The sequence below is a fragment of the Rhinolophus hipposideros genome (assembly GCF_964194185.1).
Source record: "Rhinolophus hipposideros genome assembly, chromosome: 7".
NCBI classification, from domain to species: Eukaryota; Metazoa; Chordata; class Mammalia; order Chiroptera; family Rhinolophidae; genus Rhinolophus; species Rhinolophus hipposideros.
Window position 1 is genome coordinate 92579095 of NC_138053.1, and position 15942 is coordinate 92595036.

A 15942-nucleotide genomic window follows, 5' to 3' on the forward strand; every position below is an offset into this window, starting at 1 on the left:
ATGAAAGTACGCCATTTGTTTTCGTGCACATTTTGCCTTTAGAGAAATCTAAGATTCATACATAGGAAACTGTTCTTAGAAATTATTCATAATTTTTATTATCTTACATTAGAATGTAAGTCAAATTTAATACAGATGATATTTTGTGGGATATATGTGGGCCTACGTAATGCCTCTAATATTTACAGCATCATTGATTAGAAATACAGAATCCATGATACTTGTGTACTTGTTTACTTTAAGCCTCCCGTAATTCTGAAACTGAAGAGAACTTTGTAAATCATATCTGTGTCTATTGTCAGGAAGGCTGCTTGTTTCCCAGTTTAAGATTAAAATCACAACAGCATAGCATCAAAACTCCCATATTTTGCTCTTATCTGTATAATATTTTAGTTTTTAGGGGACAGTGCTAAGCAGCAAATGTCAAGGAGGAATGGAGAGAAGTGTAATGGGTTATCGAAGAGTCAAGAGGAACTTTTAAAATTTGGGCCCAAAGAGTATTTCGATTTTTCTCTTAGGGTAATCCTATAAGTCTTTAGGAGTGATTTACTAATATCTTAACAGTTTCAACAACAAAAAAAGAGATTTGTAAGTTTCTGAAATAAAATTATTTCTCAGTTGATAATTTATTTCAGAGATTTGCCTAAGAACTTAGTTTTATCTAAAATTTGATTGTTTACCTAATAATTGAATTATTCTAATAACTTTTGCTACATATAGGGATAATTAGTTACTTGGCTTCTCTCAGTGATCATGATTTTTTTTCTAAATCTGAAATATGATAGTCATAGGTATATAGGTTTTTTTTTTCTTTTTCCAGTGATACAGTGTGCAGTAATGTTCCTTTCACCACCTCTCCCTGGAAACAACAGCAAAAGAAAATCCCCCAAAACGAAAAAAAAAAAAAAAAAAAAAAAAAAAAAAGATAAAAAACTGATAAAAAGCACTGAATACAAGAGAAAATAATCTGGTCTTAATATAAAGAGAAGTCATATCCACCAATTATACCAAATAATTGATTCACTAAAGGTAACATTGAAACTATGGCTTTATACACATTATCTTTTTGTGTCATTGGTAATTCTTTTTTATCATTAGTTTTTCTTCTTCCCCTACTTTTTTTCCCCCTAATCACTGAAGATTTTATAATCCATTACCTTTTTTTTTTTTTACCTTCTAAAAATGGATATGGTTTCTTATAATTTATTCATACCCACATATAATGGAGTATTGATATTGCCTATTAATGCATTATCTCTTGCATTTTAAAAATATGAAAACATTTTGGAATTTGAATCTAGCATATGCAAAAACAAATGTCTTTCTGAAAATAAATCTGGGTCAGGCTGTCATGGAAATAGAATCACCTTGGAAATCAAAATATTAAGGACACAGCATTACTTTTAATTTTTGGTCTTAGAGTGCTGACAGTGCCTTAGAACTAAACTAATGCACCACTCTGCTATCTGCATTACACTTAATGTACTCAGCATCCGGAAAAGAAGATAAGAAATTTTGCATTAATTGCTTAACATTGTGACGATCAAAGCAAAACTCAGAGAGAGGAAGCATAACCTATGGATAGATGTGGTGATACAAGAGAGGAGTTGACTATTCCCTCTCACCTACTTATAGGGTTCCAAAATTTCTCACACCAATGGGAGATATTAAAAGAAATCAGTGCATGTAATACATGTAAGCTTATCACAGTGTTCATCAGAATATGATTTCCACGAGACAGCTTGAACTAGTGAGTGTTCTGGCATCTACAATTATGTGAAAATCCTGCCTCTAATTTTTAAATTGTAAGAATCGTTAGTGACATATGGTATTTTATGCCTTTATGGGAGTTCATGTTTTTGAATTTTTATGTTTATTCTTAGAATTTCTTCAGTATGTAAATTTGCATGTAACACTACTTTTAATAGGGTAGCAAAATTATTTCTTACTCTAATATCGTCCCTTTTCCATGTTTCAGCTCTTTTTGGGATATTTAAAACCAGCTAGGTCATGAGGCCTCTGAAATCTCATGGAAAAATGGGAATTAAACATTAGAGAAGAATCAAATTATTATTTTTATTTTTATTAAATTTATTAGGGTGACATTGGTTAGTAAAATTACATAGGTTTCAAGTGTACAATTCTATAATACATCATCTATATATTGCATTGTATGTTCATCACTCATTCTCCTTCTGTTACCATATATTTGACCAGCTTAACCCTCTTCTGCCTCCCCCTCCCCCTTTCCCTGGTAACCACTAAACTGTTGTCTGTGTCTATGAGGTTTTGTTTCTTTATCTTGTTCACTTGTTGCTTTCAGTTTTATATCCCACATGAGTGAAATCATATGGTTCTCAACTTTTTCTGTCTGACTTATTTCATTTATCGTGATAATCTCAAGATCCATCCATGTTATTGCAAATGGAAGTATTTCATCTTTTCTTAAGGCGAAGTAATATTCCATTGTGTATATGTACCACATCTTTATCCAATCACCTATCGAAGGACATTTGCATTGTTTCCATGTCTTGGCCACCATGAATAATGCTGCAATGACTAGACCATATGCTGAGACACAAAACTAGTCTCAACATTAGAAGACTGGTATCATACCAAGCATATTCTCCAACTACAATGCTTTGAAATTGGAGATCAGTTGCAAAAAAAAAAAAAAATGGAAAAAAAGCATAGTTATGTGGAGATTAAACAACATGCTATTAAAGAATGATTGGGTCAAAGAAGAAATAAAAAGAGAGATCAAAAGATGCATAGAAACAAATGATACTTAAAATACATGGTATCAACATTATTGGAATGCAGAGAAAATAGTATTGAGAGGGAAACTTATATCATTACAGGTCTATCTCAAGAAATAAGAAAAAATCCTAAATAAACAAACTAACATTATATGTTAAAGAACTAGAAACAGATGAACAAATTATGTCCATTGTCAGCAAAAGGAAGGAAATAATAAAAATTAGAGCAGAAATAAATGAAATAGAGAACAAAAAGACAATAGAAAATAAATAATGCAACAAAGAGCTGATTCTTTGAAAAGATTAATAAAATTGACAAACCCCTGTAAGACAGGTTAGTTAGTATGATTGCTAGGTAGACGGGAGGAGGGTGGATCTCTGGTGGAATAAACAAAAAAGCAGCCATATCCTGAAACTCCAGGCCCTGGAATGTGTCCTTCACTCCAGGACAAAGACATGAGAATACTCCTTGAGGTGAATAGACAATCTCATATCCCTTCTGGCAGGACAAAAGAGACATCTGATAGATAGGAATGGGTTGGTTTCCTTAATCCCTTCAGGATGAGCAAACAGGACAAACCTAATAGATGAATTCCATTAGAAGGTGCCAGCCCCCTTCCCCAAGCAGGCAAGGGAAGGTATAAAAGTAAGAGCTTTTGCTTCAGTCACTGGACACCCCTATTCAGAACCCCCTCCCACTCAGGAGATGCAACCTCTTTTCCTTTCTCTAATAAACTATCTTCCTTTACAACTTTTTGCCTCTCCCTGGTCTGTGTGTCCATTCTTTGGCTTCAGGAGACATGATCCCGGCCCACACCCAGAAACTGTTAGCAGAGTTTTACATCATTTGGGGACTCACAGAAAAATATTCCTACTTCACCTGGCTAGACTCACTAAGGAAAAGAGTAAAAAACACAAATAAGCAAAATCAGAAATGAAAGAGAAGTTATGATGGATACCACAGGAATACAAAAGATCATACAAGAATATGATGAAGGACTGTATACCACCAAATTCAATAAGAAATGGACAAGTTCTTAGAAATACATAACCTTCCTAGAGAGGTTCAAAATATTTTGATACAAACAAAATTTTATAACACTCTATGGAGACGGACACAGAGAAGAGAATGATGACTACTGAAAAGAATACTAGAACTGGAAAGAACCATGCAGTAGAACTTATTAAAAAAGAAGTATTGGATCTGAATAATAAATCATCTTTTATTGAGGTAAAAGATTATATAAAGAAAAATAAGTGCTTCTATAAGAACCAAAGAAAGTCAGTGGTGACTGGAAATAAACCCTCTGAGTTACTAACAAGTATTGTATCACTGGGTACTAATTTTGTGCCCACTATGCATTAAGTGTCATATCTGGGATGTTTCCGATACACTAAATTAACAGATAAATACATGAAAGGGGTTAACAATTGATTAACCCCTTTTAATGCTTGCAAGAATGTTCTGTAGGCCATATACAATGATGCCACAGCAAAGGTATATTTTTAAAAAAGCAGGTTTCCCTCTGATGACAATATAAAAAACACTTTCAGGTGTCTCATAAAATTTGGATCTTTCATTTTTCCTTCCTTCTTTCTTTCCTTCCTTCCTTCCTTCCTTCCTTCCTTCCTTCCTTCCTTCCTTCCTTCCTTCCTTCCTTCCTTCCTTCCTTCCTTCCATCCTTCCTTCCTTCCATTTTTTTCTTCCTTAAAAACTGTCTTCCACACCTGTAACTAGCCTGCTATGCTTGTCAGAAACAATAAAAGGCAACTCTCTTACCTGCTGGGAACATATCTACCCACAGGACCACAGGGAATCCCTGCTCAGGAAGCAGCTCGTCTGCTTAAATCTATTTGGCACTACGAGTCATAGGCAAGAAGTTCTATTGAAAGTGGTGCTTCCATAATTTATTTTCACACAGGTTTCTTTGGCTGGATTATAAAAATGCGGTGTGCTATTTCCAATTCAAAATTTCCTATCCAAGTTATAGAAATTATGAATTTGCTACCACAAACTCCAAGCACTGAGAAAGGCTGTGATCTTGGTTGTATATTCAGTCTCTCCCAAAAGTGAATATTTCCCTTACACTGAAAAATAGAGACTTTCATCAAAGATAGGGAAGTGTAAGTCCTATCTCTTCCGGCAGGAAGTTTGATCCCGACCCAAGTATCAACTGAGATCAAAATAAATTCATTTTTTCGTGTGTGTGTATTTTAAATATGATTTGAAATTCAAATGCTCTTCTTTCTAGGTAGACTCTGAATATGTTCAAGTTGACATGATTGATTAACATTAGCATTTGAATAGAAAGTGGAGAAAGAACAAAATTGGTAGATTGTTTTTCCTGATAAAGGGGAGAGGTGTTGGGAGACCCAGGAAGGTCACTGGCAAGTTAGGTTTACTATTCTGAATATTTTCAAGAGGATTTTACATATTTTTGCACTCATAATTTAAAAAAGATAAAAATAATAGAAAGCTAAAAGGAAATTAATTTTGTATTTTTTTTAGAAATGTACTTCCTTCTGGGCATTGACCAAAGAAAATTTTGTGTGCACAGAATAAGTTTATAAAATAAATTGTATGCCCACATATCTCTTGGTGGTAATACACGTTAATAAGATCTATTAAAAGTTACTTGTAACATATAAATTTATGATTAAATTTAAGGTTAAATATACTTGAAAAAATAATTTATTAAATTTAAAGTAAGTCCATAAGGCTGCTAACTTTTTAAATAGATATGCACTAAAATACAGTAAAACTAAATATATTTTAAACTTTAGAAATAGATTTATTCTCCAATGGAAATCATATTAGAATTTGGTTTGCTAATGAAATAAGCGGTTAAAGTTGTGAAGACACTACTCATAGTTAACACGCATTCAGTGATTTTTTTACATGCTGTCAGCACTTTCCATATATTGTTCCTTTATTCCTCATAACTCCAAGAGAGGTATACTAGTTTTAACCTATTTTACAGATGAGGAACTGAGTTGTGTGAAAATTAAAAACCTGATCAAAGTCAGGTTGAAAAGGTTGAAAGCACTAAGTGAATTCAACCTTACACAAATATTGCTATTCTTTAGAAGTGATACGTATATAAGTCAAACATTTTAGTGTAACTTCCACTGTTTTCATTTACAAATATGATGTAAGATCAAGGCCCTTTCTTTTAGGATGAGTCTATTTAAGTCTGATTATGAGAGTTTTGTATTTTTCATACAACCTACAGAAACAACTATAATGCATCTATTATGATTATCTACTTTTAAAAAGCTTAATGAGAAGTTAATATCATTCACAAAAAATCTTTTTAGATTTTAGTGCCTTTTCCTTACTTTATTTATTTTTTCATAAATCTTATTGACACTTAATTGGATAGTATATTGTTTTAATCAATTTAGACTCTACCAAGGTGTTCCAGAGTAGTCATGTTTTCATAGGCATAGCTTACGTTTTCACCCCTATTTATTTCTCAAAATCTGATTCAATTACCAACTGATAATAGAGGAAACATTTCATACTCACCAAATGTCCATGTTTTCCTCTGCACATCACAACTTACCTTGCAGTTTGTCTGGTACCAGCTCTGAACAACAAGTTTTAAGAGATGGTGTGAATACTCCAGCTAGAAGCATGGGACATCTACTTGTTCTCCATATTCTTTCTTCCCCTGCACCTAAAACATTAAAGATACAGTTTGAAAAGACAATACAAGTGAATGATGGCAGCTTGTGATATCTTGATGGAAATAATCTAGATTTTTGATAGAGGACATTGAAAAGTGTCATACAACACACTGCAGACGTTGCATAAACAAGCAATAAACTTCTGAGGTAAGCCACTGAGATTTAAGGTTAATTTCTATCCACAACACTCCTCAGTTTACCCTCACTGATATAAAAGGATTAGGAGCTGATGCAGTTGACTCTTAGAATCCATAATAATTCACATGGTGTGAACAGATGTACATGAAGGTACTCCATTAATAGACACTACTCAGCCTCCCTGGGCATTAGTTAGTAGGCTTTGTAGAAGGAATAAACTACATTGATTTAAAAAGGTCTACCATGTGTCTGAATGTATATATGACTGACTTAAATGGCTTTCCAAGTATTGGAAATTTACAAGATTTAATCTTTTTAACACAGAATATTTTAAATATAGTAATTGATCTACTAGGATAAGTCCCCCACATATTTTGTAAACCAATTTCCCTTATTCACTTGATATAATACATTTTTAAATTATGCTTTGCCACATGTCAAAAAGAAAAAAAAATGTTTTTAAGTAGCTAGAGGTGAATGGAACAATCCTACTATTTAAAATCTAACTCAACTGTGTGAGGTTTGGTGACTGTTTGGAAAGCCCTAATGGTTTTATTATATCCCCTACAGCAGTGAATTAAGTACTAAGAATGACTAAAAGCAACAATAACACATTTTAATAAAGTACATTAATTAACATATGTTGTATGTTAACTAATCTATTCTGGCAGCAAGGTTTATCAGCCAGAGGGCAGTAAAATATAAAGTGAGCGCCACTCTCTCCATCACAAGAGCTTATTGGAGACGACAGGCAGTGACTCACAGGCCATGTCAACACATTAATTTCTAAATTGAAATTATTCAGGCAGAGTAAGCATTCCTTTATTTATTTAAGAGGTGTTTTTCACCTTCACACAATTTAATGTATGATCAGTAAAAGCAGAATTACAACTGCCATATATCAACATTCTATGGAGAGTTGTACCTAATTAATGTGCATCAGAAATCAGCACAATTTCGCTTATGATATTCAGGAACCATAGTAGGATACCTGCTGATTAATATTTGCCATGGAAATGGTAATGTGCTGGTTATGTCTTGGATCAGGGATGAGCATTGTTGATTGACTGCACAAGTGGAGTAAATGTCAATTCCGCCTAGGAACTCATCCATAGTGCAAAGTTCTAAGGACAAAGATGTGAAAATTAAGAGGTTGCTCTATTTTTGTATTTTGTTCTCCTTGAGAAATGGATCCTCTCTGTGTATTTTGATTTGTTCCTCCTCCATTCTTCAGGTGATCTACCTTATGTCGTAGTACTTAGCAATGTGAAGAAGAAGTTGATCATTGTGAATGAACATTTCATAGATTGCTTTCTATTTTCTAGGCACTGTGTTAAAAGTGGCAAAAGAGTAATACAATTTGGTATTTTCTCGTAAATATTTCATAATATAGTGAGAGGTGAGCCTGTAAATATACAATTTCAGCATACCTAAATACTTACTAAATACATGTGTTGGTATGTGTAGAAATTAGTGCAGCTGTGAGAACAAGGAAAGTTTCAAATATACTTTTTGAGGTTAATAAATTCTGTAAAAATGCATCAGCAAAGACTCAGCAATTGTCGGTACAATTCCAACTGTTGAATAGTGAAAAAAAATTGTATCTTTCAATCTCTTAAAATATTGGTTTTGCGTTAAATTTTATTGTTCTCACATTTATTGCAGTAGCATTCTGTTTGAGAGATGAAGAAGAGAGCTCACTCATTTCCTCAGTAAGTTTTTCTGTGACAGGTCAACTGAGGCCTCCATGACATATGTTCCTATGAGCCCTATGTTCTCTTATTGAAATATTTAATACAGTAATTTTATTTTTATTACAATTATGTGTCTAATGCCTCTTTAAGCTCTATGGTAGGTCTAGCTCAATGATGACAAGTACTCATTTTATTAATTATCCTGGATTCCATAAGAAATGATGTCAATTATGATTATTCTTCCTTGGTCCTTTCCGGAGCCATGTTAGCTTCATGTTTTCAAGTGTTATGTAGGTCTGGCCTTAATGTTTTATATATAGTTTTGCCTGATTCTGTAGCTGAAGACTGTTTTCTAAATAACAGACTTTAATGAAAATCTTTGGAAGTTGGAGAAAATAAATGCTGTAAATGTCCTTATGATGTTGGATACACAACAGAACATTAGATGTAAAGGACAATTCAATATTATTCATGGATGATAGAATGGGTAGAGAACCATTCTTTAAGTCTGAAGTGATCTAAAATAGTCTATTCTATTCTACAGAAAATAGCTCTTGCTATTAATTTTGAATTCTCTTTTCTACTATATTTTTTGTTATAGCAATAATTTCTGCATACAATATTGGCAGATATTTTCCCTGTTTTTCCGTCTTCAATGCTTGTATAAAATCTCTACTAGGAAGACACTTTATATATTCTGGCCACCATTTCATCGCCAGCATTTAATTCATGGTATGCTCCTGATAAATGTTTGTTAAGCAAATTAATATATTCCATTGTTGGAACATAGCTTTGTCCTCACTGCTTCTTTACTGCTAGGCCTGGCTCACAGCATGGGTGAGAGAGCATTGATAATTCTCTCACCTGGAATACCTCAACCTATAATGTGATCTCCTTGAGGAGAGGGATCAGTGCAAAGGACCCACAATGCCTAGTGTGGCCACTGACACACAGTAGGTGTGCTATAAATGTGTGTGGACTGAAAAATGCATAAAAGAAAATAAATTATATCCAAGCAGAAGATGCTGGAATTTATTTTCTCTTTTATTTATAATCCTACTATAGCTCGGGGATCTCCACTAAATACTACTCTGAAGGTCTTCCTGTGTCTGTGGAAAGAAGCAATTTCTGTTACTGTATTTTCAATATGGATTATTGCCTGCTAAAACAGTGCTGCTCACGCAAAACACTTCTACCAAGCTTTTTGCTCATTTCAGTTTTTCAAGTCAAACATTAAATGGTGGTAATATTTGTTTTCTCCCCTTCAAAGGGAATCCCTGAGCGCATATGTCATCTTAATTCTTTAAGACATTGTATATGGTTTAAAACAATTTCTAAATGAAAACCCTAAGGTAGCTACAACTACACTGAAAAACAAAGTTGAATACAGTTTCTGTTTTCAAGTTTCAGTAGAGTTTTATTGAGAGGTTTTGTATTCTGTGACAAATGCTAGAGGTTGGGGAATTCACTATGCAAATTAAAGGATTCCCACTAGTAAAGGGAGGATGAGTTGGGCCTGCCACACTGGGGTTTGAATCCATTTCCTGACCACCTTCTGCTTTGCTCACATTTTTCTCTCTTAGCAAGTAACAGAGGACACAAACACAAAGAAAAGAAGCAGAAACAGCAAGATCAATCTTGGATGGGCACACGCCTAGCCCTCTCCCCGCCCAAGGCAGGCCAGGGCACCAGGTCACTGCTCCAGAGCCTCAGGTGTAGGTGAGAGGGGCACCTGCTCCCTTCTCAGACAGGATGGGCTGACATTAATCAATTATTCATACCTTATTCATCAACAATCATTGCTTTGCTTTAATTCTTATGTAAAAATTTGGTTAGGCATTGAAATCTGGGTTAAAGGAATGGTTATTTTTCATTGTTGTAAAGCATTTGCTATCGTTAATGAAATCAATATACTGACATGAAACTTGCCACTTCCAATGCTGTCACGTACTTCTCTACACAATTTCTCCCTTCCCCATACACTTAGGTTTGGTTCTCCTTACCGCTTTCCTTGACTAATGGGCATAGTTTTTCTAGACCTATCCCGTATGGGGAAAAATTCCTCCTGAACACCCTACTTTTGGTTTTAATCTTAGTTTCAGTGCTTTTTAATGAGGTGAACATGGATACCTGAAACTCTCTACGCTTGTATATTTTCACCTGTACAATCTTGAGTTTATAGTTTAAAGGAACAAATGCTCAGAAAAGTGGTAGAATTCAATGTCACGGAAGCTTTATGTTATGTGTTATGTTGACAGCATTGTTATTACTGTGTGAAGTGACTTGCTAAAAAATTGCCTGGATTGACTAACCTGACCTGTGACTTTAGAGTAGTTTGGTCACTTACAGAGGCTCTGGAATGAGCTATCATTGAAAAATTCTTAGTGACAATTATTCTAGATCCAAGGCACTGGCTGGTGAAGTGAGGTTTTGTAAACTCTGTCATAAAAGATGAAGGCTTCAGCGGTTCTAAAATGTTTTGCACTTAAGACTGTCATTAAAGGAGAAACTGTGACATTTTATTCTTTTTCTCCCTTAATATTTCTAATGCAATTCAATTTCGTTAGTTGAAATCTAAATGTCTACGTGGAAAATCATCTTATTTAGTAAAAATATTGAGTTAAGGTTAATTGGCATATTTTATTCTTATGGGGATTTTCTTTAGAAAGGGAGAAGGCAGACAAGGAAATGGATCTTTGACATATTTTTATGCTCTCTTCCCAGCAGTAGTCTCTGAAGTGATGTGACAATCTGCTCCAGTGGTGTTGCTTGGCTCACTTTTGTAGTACTTGTAAAGCAATGTCAGAGAAAACAAAGGATGGCTTTTAAAATAGAAGTTTAGAAATACCAGAAAGTTCTGTAATAAATTTCAAATATACTGGAAGTTTCACTGTGTAAAATTGTGTGACATTCTACTACTGTCACTGTAATACATGTCATGACACATTATCAGAAGATCGCATTGAAAATACGGAAAAGCACATATAGGTATTAACAAATGCAGGGGATTTGGGAAGAACGTTGCGTGTTTATAAGGGATTAAATAAACCATCACCATGAGATCTGAGAATGGCAAGAAGAAGGGTTAGGAGAAAATTCCATGAAATGCTAAGTCTCTGTACATCACAATGAATACCTGGGCATTTTGTCTCTCATTGGACACAGTGAGAAATGAAAGACTGCTTATTGTTTGGGTACCATTCCTGGATAAGGATGCTCGTGGCAGCCTTCTGGATCCCATTTTCCAGTTCATGCCCCATTTACTAGATGCTGTTGTGTTGGCTACTAACCACGTCTAGCTGTCCCCTGTCCCAGAGAGGTGCCCTGGCCAAATAAGACCTGCCTCACCAGCCTGAGTAGCCCACCTCCACCTCTAACTCACTCTCCACAGAGCACAGTCAATGACACTGGGTATAAGGACAGACCCTTGACTAACAGAGACCTGTTTTATGATGCAATTCAACCTCTAGAGCTTCCTACAGAAGCAGGCCGATGCTTGCTTAGGTGGTTTTTCCTTCACGTTCGGGGTTTTCTCCCTCCCTTTCTAAAAACACTCCTTCTTCACTTAATCACTTGAAGGAGAATCTCAGTCCCTGCTACTGGAGAACAGATGAAAGACAGTACCTTAAAAAGGAAATTTCAGTTATTACCAGTTGCTAGTGACAATCAACACTGTCACCTAATTAAAAATGAATGGGGGGAGAAACGCTTTTCCAAAGAGGAAATTCCAGACCAGTAATAATGAAAAGGAAGAATCACAACTAGCCCTGTTCTTTAAATAAAGAAATAATTATAATTTCGACAATGCAGTTAGAACTTTGCTCTGCTGAACACAGCCATCTTGGATTGTTTATTGCCTTATGAGAACTTCTTTTTGTGGGGAGAGTAATGTAGAATTAATGATCTCAATAAATGGAGAACTATTTAGAGTAATACTATGAATTTCCCATGTTCTTGGTTTGGTTTTATTTGTGGACACAATTACTCATTAGATCACTTTGTGATCCTTTTTATTGTCTTCTACTTTTCTGTTATTAGTTTGTGCATTTTCTCTTTTTTTTCTCTTGATTAATATCAGAAGGATTTAGCAGATTCTTGTTTCTTTAAAAATAAAACAACTTCATGAAGAATTAATTTCTGTCTTTGTTGATTTTTTAGTGTATTTTTTCCTATTTCATTTATTTCTTTATTTACTTTTATTATTTTCTCCTTTCTTTATCATCTGAGTTTAATTTCTTATTCTTTCTTTAATCACTTGGTTTCATGCATAGTTACTGATTTTGTGCCTCTTAACATTTGATTGCTCTCATCAGAGTTTTATAATTATCTACATATAAACACTTTACATTTTGATTAGATTTATACTTAAGTATTTCACATTCTTGGGTGCTGTTGCTCATGTTATTCTTTACATTTCACATTCCAAATGTTCATTGTGATATACCAGAAAGTAATTGAATTTTCAATATTAGCCATTAAACTGACACATTATTGTACCCACTTATTACTTTCAGTAGGTTTTTTTCTTTTTTGGGGGGTGGGGTGGGGTGGGGTGAAGGTTTTTAAAATAAACAATCATGTCATCGTCAAGAAAAAAAGCTTAAATAATCCATATATTTATTTTTAGCCATAAAAACATACTTTCCATTAAAACTTCTTATTTTCCTTGAATTAAAAGATGGATCTCAATAACCTAGAAGAAATGGACAAGTGCTTAGAAACATATAGCCTTCCTAGGCTGAATCGTGAAGAATTAGAAAAACTAGACTGATCACCAGTAAGGAAATTGAATCAGTCATCAGAAACCTTCCCAAAAGCAAAAGTCCAGGACCAGATGGCTTCACTAGTGAATTCCACCAAACCTTCAAGGAGGATTTAATACCAATCCTGCTCAAACTCTTCCAAAAAATTGAAGAAGAGACAGTACTCCCTAACTCATTCTATGAGGCCAGTGTTATCCTGATACCAAAATCTGGTAAGGATAACACAAAAAAAAGAAAATTACAGACCAATATCTCTGATGAATACTGATGCAAAAATCCTACACAAAATTCTAGCAAATCGAATACAACAATACATTAAAAAGATTATTCATCACGACCAAGTAGGGTTCATCCCAGGGACACAAGGATGATTCAACATATGCAAATCCATCAATGTAATACATCACATAAACACAATAAAGGAGAATAATCATATGATTATATCAATTGATGCAGAAAAAGTGTTTGACAAGATACAACATCCATTTATGATTAAAACACTTAATAAAATAGGTATAGAAGGAAAATACCTCAACATAATAAAAGCCATATATGACAAGCCCTCAGCTAACCTCATAATTAATGGGGAAAAATTGAAGCCCTTTGCTCTAAGTTCAGGAACACGACAGGGCTGTCCCATATCACCTGTGCTTTTCAACATAGTGTTGGAAGTCCTTGCCAGAGCAATCAGGCAAGAAAAAGAAATAAAAGGCATCCAAATTGGGAATGAAGAAGTTAAATTGTCCCTCTTTGCAGATGACATGATTCTATATATAGAAAACCCTAAAGACTCCACTAAAAAGCTGTTAGAAACAATAAAAGAATACAGTAAATTTGCCGGCTAAAAAATGAATGTACAAAAGTCCATTGTATTCCTATATACTAACAATGAAACCACAGAAAAAGGAAAAAAAAGTTCCTTTTGCAATTGCAACAGAAAGAATAAAATATCTAGGAATAAACTTAACCAAGGATCTGAAAGACCTATATGCTGAAAATTGTAAGACATTTTAAAAAAAAATTGAAGAAGACACAAAGATATGGAAAGACATTTCGTGCTCATAGATTGAAAGAATTGACATAGTTAAAATGGCCATATTACCCAAAGCAATATACAGATTTAATGCAATCCCCATCAAAATCCCAATGGCATTTAAAAAAAATACAATAAAAACTCATCAGATTTACATGGAACTACAAAAGACCCCGAGTAGCCAAAGCAATCCTAAGGAAAAAGAAAAATGCTGGAGGTATCACACTCCCTGAATTTAGCTTGTACTACAGGGCTACAATAATCAAAATAACATGGTATTAGCAGAAAAACAGATATGTAGACCAATGGAAAAAATTGAGAATCCAGAAATAAACTCACATAAATATGGACAGGTAATTTTTGACTAAGAAACAAAAAACATACAATGGAGAAAAGACAGCCTCTTCAATAAATGCTGCTGGCAGAATTGGAAAGCCACATGCAAAAGAATGAAACTGGACTGCTAACTGTCACCATGTACAAAATTTAATTCAAAATGGATCAAAGACTTAAGCATAAGACCTGAAACAATAAACTGCATAGAAGAAAACATAGATACTAAACTTATGGACCTTGGGTTCAAAGAGCATTTTATGAATTTGACTCCAAAGGCAAGGGAAGTAAAAGCCAAAATAAATGAATGGGACTATATCAAACTTAAAAACTTCTGCACAGCAAAAGAAACCATCGACAAAATAAAGAAGCAAGCAACTGAATGGCAGAAGAGTTTTGCAAACATTGCTTCTGATAAGGGGCTAATATCCAAATTATACAAGGAACTCATATAACTCAGCAACAAAATAACAAATAACCCAAATGAAAAATGGGCAGAGGACCTGAAAAGACATTTCTCCAAAGAGGATATACAAATGGCAAATAGACATATGAAACAATGCTCAACATCATTAATCATCAGAGATATGCAAATAAAAACCACAATGAGATATCACCTCACCCCAGTCAGAATGACTATCATCAACAAGACAAATAGTAACAAGTGTTGGAGAGGCTTTGGATAAAAAAAAAAAAAAAAAAAAAAAAAGAAAACCACAAAAACAACCCTTATACACTGTTGGTGGAATGCAGATTGGTTTAGCCACTATGGAAGGCAGTGTGAAGGTTCCTCAAAAAATTATGAATATAATTATTACCCAGCAATCCCTCTCCTGGGTATCTATGCAAAAAATCTGAAAGCTTTTATCCATAAAGACAAGTGTGCTCCAATGTTCATTGCACCTTTATTTACAGTAGCCAAGACGTGGAAACAACCAAAATGTCCTTCGATAGATGAATGGATAAAGAAGTTGTGGTATATATACACAATGGAATACTATTTGCTGGTAAGAAAAGATGATACAGGAACATTTGTGACAACATGGATGGATCTTGAGATTATAATGCTAAGCGAAATAAGTCAGAGAGAAAAAATAGAGAACAATATGATTTCACTGATGTGTGGTATATAAACCGAAAACAACAAATGAAAAAGACAAACTGAAAAAACAAAAACTCATAGACATAAACAATAGTTTAGTGGTTACCAGAGAATAAGCGGGGGGGGGGGCAGGACTCTAGAACAGGTAAATGGGGTCTAATAGATGGTGATGGAAAGAGAATTGACTCTGGGTGGTAAACACACAATGTGAGATATAGATAATGTATTACAGAATTTGAAATCTATATAACTTTACTAACAATTGTTGCCCCAATAAACTTTAATTTAAAGGAAAATTAAAAAAAAAAAGGATGGATTCTTTCTTTCCCCCTGTTTTTATTATGATTTATGAGAAAAAATATTTATTGAGAAAAAATATTAAATAATATACTTAATTAAATCTCATCATTTTAATGATTATAAATCTTAC